The sequence below is a fragment of the Daphnia pulicaria genome, unplaced genomic scaffold (assembly GCF_021234035.1).
Source record: "Daphnia pulicaria isolate SC F1-1A unplaced genomic scaffold, SC_F0-13Bv2 h1tg000228l, whole genome shotgun sequence".
NCBI classification, from domain to species: Eukaryota; Metazoa; Arthropoda; class Branchiopoda; order Diplostraca; family Daphniidae; genus Daphnia; species Daphnia pulicaria.
Window position 1 is genome coordinate 10,001 of NW_025804902.1, and position 7,500 is coordinate 17,500.

The following is a 7,500-nucleotide window of genomic DNA, read 5'->3' on the forward strand; positions in this document are numbered from 1 at the left end:
GAGACATTATGCGGCGGAACATTAGTGGTTTTCCTTAGTATAGAAGAGGTCTCGATTCCTAAACTCGGAAAAATTTTCAGAGTCCCAAAAATTTTCGAAGTGTCGAATAGTTTGGTTTCTCGAATTGAAAATTTTTTTCAAATTTGCGACATTACGACAAGCAGCGATTGTAAAGCCCGGTCCAAATTTTTCAAACGAGTCTTACTTCTTGTTAGTCCGCCTGGCCGATACCAAAGAATGGCCGACCGTCGACTATCGGGCGAATAGACGGGTGAAAGAAATAAAGTCGAAGCCGGTGGTTGGATAGATATCGAAGGGAAGGCGAAAGAGGCGAAAAGGAAAGCGCGAAATTTCTTTAGTAGCTTCGACGCAAAAACTTTGGTATCGACGGGGAGCTTTGGGAAATGAAACGAAGACGCAGAATGGGAAGTTGTCCGGTTCGGCGTTAGTTGTAGTTTCATTTCCACCGTAGCTGAGCTCCTTTCCGCCCGCCACTTCACATGATTTTAGTTTCGATTCCGTTCGATCGCGCTTGCACTGTCTTTGTTTTTTTTTCACTGCTTGGATCGCGGCTTTGCTCTAACCAGTTTAGCCCCATGCGATCAAAAAGTCTTAAAAAAAAAAAACCGTTGAACGGAGACGAACTCGATGAGCTGTCGGTGTGTGAAATATCATTCCTTCGGTAAAACCGTTTTCGAAATTTCCGATGGTCGGTATATGTAAAAATATATCCGAACCGCGATGTGGACGGGAATTCAAACGCCCGCTTCACCGATTGGTGCGACAGCTGAGAAGCTCGTCACTCGATCCAACGACTCTTGGTCGAAAAGTTCAGAAGAGGTGCGCGCGTCAAACATTTTTTTGGTTTCGGACGTTTCGTTTCTTCGGCACGTGTGGTTTGTCTGTGGCCGTCTGTGAGAGAAATCGGACGCTTGTTCTTTGTTATTTTACCGTAACAAGACAAGACGGGAAAGATTCTTTCTTCCAAACTTACGGCATCATAACCATCAGCGTTTACCGTCAGCGACGATACGGAAGAGAAAAGAAAATGGTGCGCGTCTTTTCACTTTTTGACACCGTATCAAAAAAAAATTACCGTTCAGGCGGAAATGTGTGTGTGTGTGTGTGAGCCGAGAGATAAAAAATAAAAAAGCCACCAAACAGAACGCTTTCAAATTATTTCGTGCGGCGTGCGCATATTTCACATTTTGCCGTTTGACGGAAGCTCGTTGTGTGGAACACAGAAGTGGAGATGGACGGAGTTGAAGGGGGGCGAAGACGGCCCGGTCGGACAAAGTCAAGAGATTGAAATATACGAGAGAATTGGGTGGAAGTGATGGCAAATCTATAAAATTCAAAAATCGGATGAGATGCGAGGACCGCAAAATGTGGCGTCGACTCTGACTCTCTTTTACTACGAACTTCCCTTCGACGGAAGATATCGAGAGCTGAGCTGAGCGCCCGCTGAGTATGGCCGGCGTAATTACAAACGAGTTACGGTTGGAGCTATATCGATTGTACGTATCCCGAACGTTCATCGAACAAGCCAGATCAACTCGGCGCCCGGTAAGATGTACGCTCAGTTATGGCCATGACACACGAAGGGAGAATTCAAACGGCTGTGAGTGTACGGCCCGCCCGGAGTTGTGTGTAGGCAGTGACCTCTCAAGAAAAAACGTAAAAAATTTTTTTTTGACAGTCACCGGTCTGCGACAAGTAATCAGTACGAAACTTGGGTGCAATGCAAAAAACATTTTGAGAATCCTTGCTTGACAACAACGAATCTAACACGATAAAAAAAACGATCCCCATCGGTGTACCGCTTGCTTTTCTCGCGCTTCGGCGCAGAATCGCTTATTCAGCTGCCCTTGGAATATGTTCGTTTCGTGCATACTTGATCTCGGTCATTCTTCGGTGAACTCTTAAAGAATTGCGCACTTTTATAGGGGTAGTCTGGTTGCTTGTCTCGACTTGAAATGATTTGTTTTTTTCCGCCCATGACTTTCTATACGATGCCTCTATGCTGGCCTCTGACCGCGGTTGTTCCGAGTTTTCTCTTTCTCTTCGAAAGTCTTTGCGGAAAATTCTGCCTCGTGTGACCGTTGAGCGGTGAGGTGTGTGTGTGTGTGTGTGTCGTGCGGGGTGATGCGAGAGTGTGCCTCGGCGGTGGAAAAATAAAAATAAAACTCTGAGCCCACAAAAATTTAAAAGATGTATGCTTGTCAGCTTAGTAAAGCAGGCTTGACTTATGAGCATACAGCACGCCACATATGACCGTCGAAAACCGTAATACGGGAAAAAAAGTTGATGAATATATCAAGACCGGTCGAATGAATCCGATTCACTTTGGGCTCATAGACCGTTGAATGGTCTTTGACTTTGGAAATTGAAATGAAAAAAATCCAACAAACGGATCGGATCGGTGTTTCTCTTCACTGGGACTCGCTGTGACACGCCAGGCGTTGCGATCAAAAATTTTAGTTTCCGAAGAAAAAGAAAAAAAACGAAAAACGTGTTGATTTGGTGTGTGTTTGGTGATGCGTGGGCGAAATAAAAACCCGCAACTCGCCGGATGCATATCAAACAAACATACACGAAATACCTGGTTGATCCTGCCAGTAGCATATGCTTGTCTCAAAGATTAAGCCATGCATGTCTAAGTACAAGCCGCTAGACGGCGAAACCGCGAATGGCTCAATAAATCAGTTATGGTTCCTTAGATCCACTCCATCCTACTTGGATAACTGTGGTAATTCTAGAGCTAATACATGCACTCGAGCCTCGACTGCGGGCTTTCGGGCTCGCAGAAGAGGTGCTTTTATTAGATCAAAACCAGTCGGGGCCGGGCTTTCGGGCTCGCGCACCGTACCAATTTTGGTGACTCTGGATAACTTCACGCCGATCGCACGGCCTTCGCGCCGGCGACGTATCTTTCAAATGTCTGCCTTATCAACTGTCGATGGTAGGTTACGCGCCTACCATGGTTGCAACGGGTAACGGGGAATCGGGGTTCGATTCCGGAGAGGGAGCCTGAGAAACGGCTACCACATCCAAGGAAGGCAGCAGGCGCGCAAATTACCCACTCCCGGCACGGGGAGGTAGTGACGAAAAATAACGATACGGGACTCTTCCGAGGCCCCGTGATTGGAATGAGTACACTTTAAATCCTTTAACGAGGAACCATTGGAGGGCAAGTCTGGTGCCAGCAGCCGCGGTAACTCCAGCTCCAATAGCGTATATTAAAGTTGTTGCGGTTAAAAAGCTCGTAGTCGGATGTCTGTCTTCGGCCGGGCGGCGCCGCTCTGAATCAAGGGTGTTGCGTTTCACGCTCTGGGAGCCCGGGTGTCAAAGCCCGACTCTCTTCACGGTCGGACAACATCGCCGGAGTGGTGGTCGGTGCGTCGTTGTTGTATCTGCGGCCAGAGTTGGAAAGTTCTTTCGGGTTCTTTTTTAAATTTTGGTCGTAGTTGACTCGATTCGCTCCACCCAGTCAATCGTTCGGGGTGCCCTTCACCGGGTGTCTCGGGCGGCCGGCAACGTTTACTTTGAACAAATTAGAGTGCTCAAAGCAGGTGTATCCCAACGCCTGAATATCGCAGCATGGAATGATGGAATAGGACCTCGGTCCGATTTTGCTGGTCTTTTACTTTTGGACCCGAGGTAATGGTCAATAGAGACGGACGGGGGCATTCGTACTGCGGCGACAGAGGTGAAATTCTTGGACCGCCGCAAGACGAACAACAGCGAAGGCATTTGCCAAGAATGTTTTCCTTGATCAAGAACGAAAGTTAGAGGTTCGAAGGCGATCAGATACCGCCCTAGTTCTAACCATAAACGATGCCAACCAGCAATCCGTCGGAGTTACTCCAATGACTCGACGGGCAGCTTCCGGGAAACCAAAGTCTTTGGGTTCCGGGGGAAGTATGGTTGCAAAGCTGAAACTTAAAGGAATTGACGGAAGGGCACCACCAGGAGTGGAGCCTGCGGCTTAATTTGACTCAACACGGGAAACCTCACCAGGCCCGGACACTGGAAGGATTGACAGATTGAGAGCTCTTTCTTGATTCGGTGGGTGGTGGTGCATGGCCGTTCTTAGTTGGTGGAGCGATTTGTCTGGTTAATTCCGATAACGAACGAGACTCTAGCCTGCTAAATAGGTGACGGGTTTTATCAATTGAAACCGAAGGGAGTACGGAGGCGTCGGGATCAGGTGGCGGCGATTCGGGTCTCGGTGGGACTGGTTCCTTTAGTGAGGCAATCTCTCGGCTTGGTTTCGTTGTGCTCTGTTCGTCGGGTGTACGGCCTTCACGGGTTGGTTGCCTGGCGGATGAGGTATGGCGGGGCTTTGTCGGGAATGTCTCGCGGGGGCTGGCTCTATTGTTATTCGGTCGTCGTCATCCCCGGCGATACCTTCTGCTCTCGCGTCCGTCACGCAGTCTTCTTAGAGGGACAAGCGGCGTCCAGCCGCGTGACAGTGAGCAATAACAGGTCTGTGATGCCCTTAGATGTCCTGGGCCGCACGCGCGCTACACTGAAGGAATCAGCGTGTTTCACTCTCCCTGTCCGAAAGGACCGGGTAACCGCTGAACCTCCTTCGTGGTTGGGATTGGGGACTGCAATGATCCCCATGAACCAGGAATCCCTAGTAGGCGCGGGTCACTAGCCCGCGTCGATTACGTCCCTGCCCTTTGTACACACCGCCCGTCGCTACTACCGATTGAATGATTTAGTGAGGCCTTCGGACGGGCTTGTCGGGGTGCCGTCGAGTGGGGAGCAATCTCTGCCCGTGCGGTGCCTACCAACGGCGAGACTGAAAGATGGTCGAACTTGATCCTTTAGAGGAAGTAAAAGTCGTAACAAGGTTTCCGTAGGTGAACCTGCGGAAGGATCATAAACGAACAAGACAAATGTTTTGCGCATATGGCTTTGGTTGAGCACGAAACAACTAAAAGTTGCAAAACAAAAAAACCCCATCAAAAGTCTTTCGGCGTAAGACATCGTATGAACTATGTGTGGGTTGACGGAAGAAAATCATTTATTTTGAACGGGTATCAGGCGCTCTGATGCGCGGTGGTTTAAAGCGGATTCGCCTTTTCAAATTGATTTTTCTTTCCTCTCGGCTCAAAAAAAAACACAAAGTCTTTCGATTTGGTCTATGGCCGTGAGCAAATTCTTCCTGCTTCGATGGTGAATGTCTCTATAGATTCATTCGACCTTTAGCGGCGCTCACAGTGTTGACGTTAGTAGAGTGAAGAATACGATAGCCCGCCTGGGCCGCGAGTACCGAAGGAACAATAAAGGAGATTTTATAAAGTCTTAGTCCCTAAATCAAACACTTTGAAAAATAAAAACTCGGTGGATGGAGAGTCGGAAAAAAAAAAAAACATCAAGATTTTGAACGGGTATCAGGCGCTCTGATGCGCGGTGGTTTAAAGCGGATACGCCCAATCGAAATTGTTTTTTTTTGTTTCTCTCTTCGTCTTCGGGATTTTTTGATTCTCGGTGGGGGACGAAAGTGTGAGACTTTACTCTGGACGTTCTTTTCGGGCGTAGATACTCGTGGTTGCGTGCGTGTGCGTCGTATAGACTAACACTCCAAAGCCCGACACTATGCCGTTGAAAACCGAATGTTTTTTAAGCTTGCCCTTCGCCCTCTCGATGAAGTAGGAAGAATTCAAAATCACAATAACACACTAAACCCAAATTCTAGTACGAGTGTTTATCGGAACATTTTCTTTCTGGCTTTCTTTCTCCGCCCTCGCATTCATTTGCTTGGGCGGGTTGGAGAAAAAGAGAGAAGAAAACGAATATGTCGTTTTATATACGACCCTGAACGGTGGATCACTAGGCTCGTGGATCGATGAAGAGCGCAGCAAAGTGCGCTAATCCATGCGAACTGCAGAACACATGGAGCATCGAAATCTTGAACGTAAATGGCGGCCCAGCTTCTCGCTCGGGCCACATCTGACTGAGGGTCGGTCGAATGATGAACGAACAGAGATTTTTTCAGTCTTGGTTTTGCATGTTGGGTCGCGGCGAGATTTATTTTTCACCCGGCCTGACCGCATAAAAGCTCCCGAATCTCTAACGTCTGGGTGCCGCGCGACTTAAGTGTCCGCGATGCCTCAAATACAAAAAAGGGGGAAAAATAAAAGAAGGTTCGCCCTGTTTTGTTTTTTTCCTCTCTATTCAAAAGAAACCTTTTTCGATGGCAAAACAGATGGGAAATTTTTGAGCCAACTCAAAAAAAAATTTTAGAAATAAACACATCTTCTCGAACAAGGTGTCGGCTGCGTGTGCGCGATATACCGCTTCAACGCGAGTTTAGTTGTGTGTGTGTGCGCCGGGCGTGTCGAAGTGTCGACCACCGCGAATTATCACTCACTCTAACCGCTCGTTATGCAAGCTTGGTTCGCGCACGACGCGTTGTTTCAATACAAAAAGCCGCAGGACGCCCTGTCACTTTTCGTAAATTAATTTTTGCGAATAACGAGAGACTCGCTTTATTTCGAAAAAAAAAAATTTGAACCGGCAATTATTCAATCTTTCCCGGCTTTAAAACGCCAAAGTCTGCCGAGCTAGATAAAGTGTTGTCTCCTTTTGAAAACAAACAATTCATTCTGACCTCAGTTTAGATGAGACTACCCGCTGAACTTAAGCATATCAGTAAGCGGAGGAAAAGAAACTAACAAGGATTCCCTTAGTAGCGGCGAGCGAACAGGGATGAGCCCAGCACCGAACCTCGCGCCCGGTTGAGCGGGTGCCGAGGAATGTGGTGTTCGGGAGGATCGTGCGCGTCTGTCCGGTATCTATCGTCCAAGTCTCCATGAACGGGGCGAGCAACCCACAGAGGGTGTCAGGCCCGTAGATAAGACGAGCCGAGACCGTGCATCGGATCCCTTCCCAAGAGTCGGGTTGCTTGAGCGTGCAGCCCTAAGCGGGAGGTAAACTCCTTCTAAGGCTAAATATCGCCACGAGACCGATAGCGAACAAGTACCGCGAGGGAAAGTTGAAAAGAACTTTGAAGAGAGAGTTCAAGAGTGCGTGAAACCGTTCAGGGGGTTAAACGGGTGGGCCCTCGAAGGTCGAACAAGTCCCCGCTCCCGGCACTTGGTTGTATGCCCTTAACGCTGCATGGAGACTGCCTGAATTGGCGGCTCTCTTGCATAAGTCGTTCTGCGATCGCAATAGCCACGCCAAGGTCCGCAAGTGGGGGGCCTAGTAGGACTCCGCGACCGACTGGGTGTCTGTTACACGGGGCGTCCGTTAGCGAGTTTCGTGGTTACCTTCGCGGGTGCCGCGATGACGAGCGCGGCGTTTCCCAACAGTACTGCCCGGTCGTGACCTGTCTCCTCCCGGGAGGTGTCGTAGCTTTTTTTTGTAAAAGAGAAAAAGTTGCGGTGCTCAACCTGTGGAGGCCCAGAGCGGAGAGTAGAAGTCGGGTCCCACCCGACCCGTCTTGAAACACGGACCAAGGAGTCTAACATGTGCGCAAGTCGT

The 7,500-nt window shown here is 48.8% G+C and overlaps 3 non-coding genes across 3 annotated transcripts in view; all 3 read left to right on the forward strand.

Annotated features, from left to right (window-relative positions):
- Window positions 1-2,599: 2,599 nt before the first annotated feature.
- LOC124319964 lies at window positions 2,600-4,894 on the forward strand. Its single transcript, XR_006913656.1, has one exon. It is a non-coding gene; the product is annotated as a small subunit ribosomal RNA (ribosomal RNA).
- A 931-nt stretch (window positions 4,895-5,825) lies between these two features.
- On the forward strand, window positions 5,826-5,978 carry LOC124319962. Its single transcript, XR_006913655.1, has one exon. It is a non-coding gene; the product is annotated as a 5.8S ribosomal RNA (ribosomal RNA).
- Window positions 5,979-6,621: 643 nt separating this feature from the next.
- Window positions 6,622-7,500, forward strand: part of LOC124319961 — a 4,576-nt gene continuing 3,697 nt past the window's right edge. Inside the window, exon 1 of the ribosomal RNA XR_006913654.1 lies at window positions 6,622-7,500. This exon is cut by the window's right edge and continues 3,697 nt beyond it. This is a non-coding gene — a ribosomal RNA (large subunit ribosomal RNA).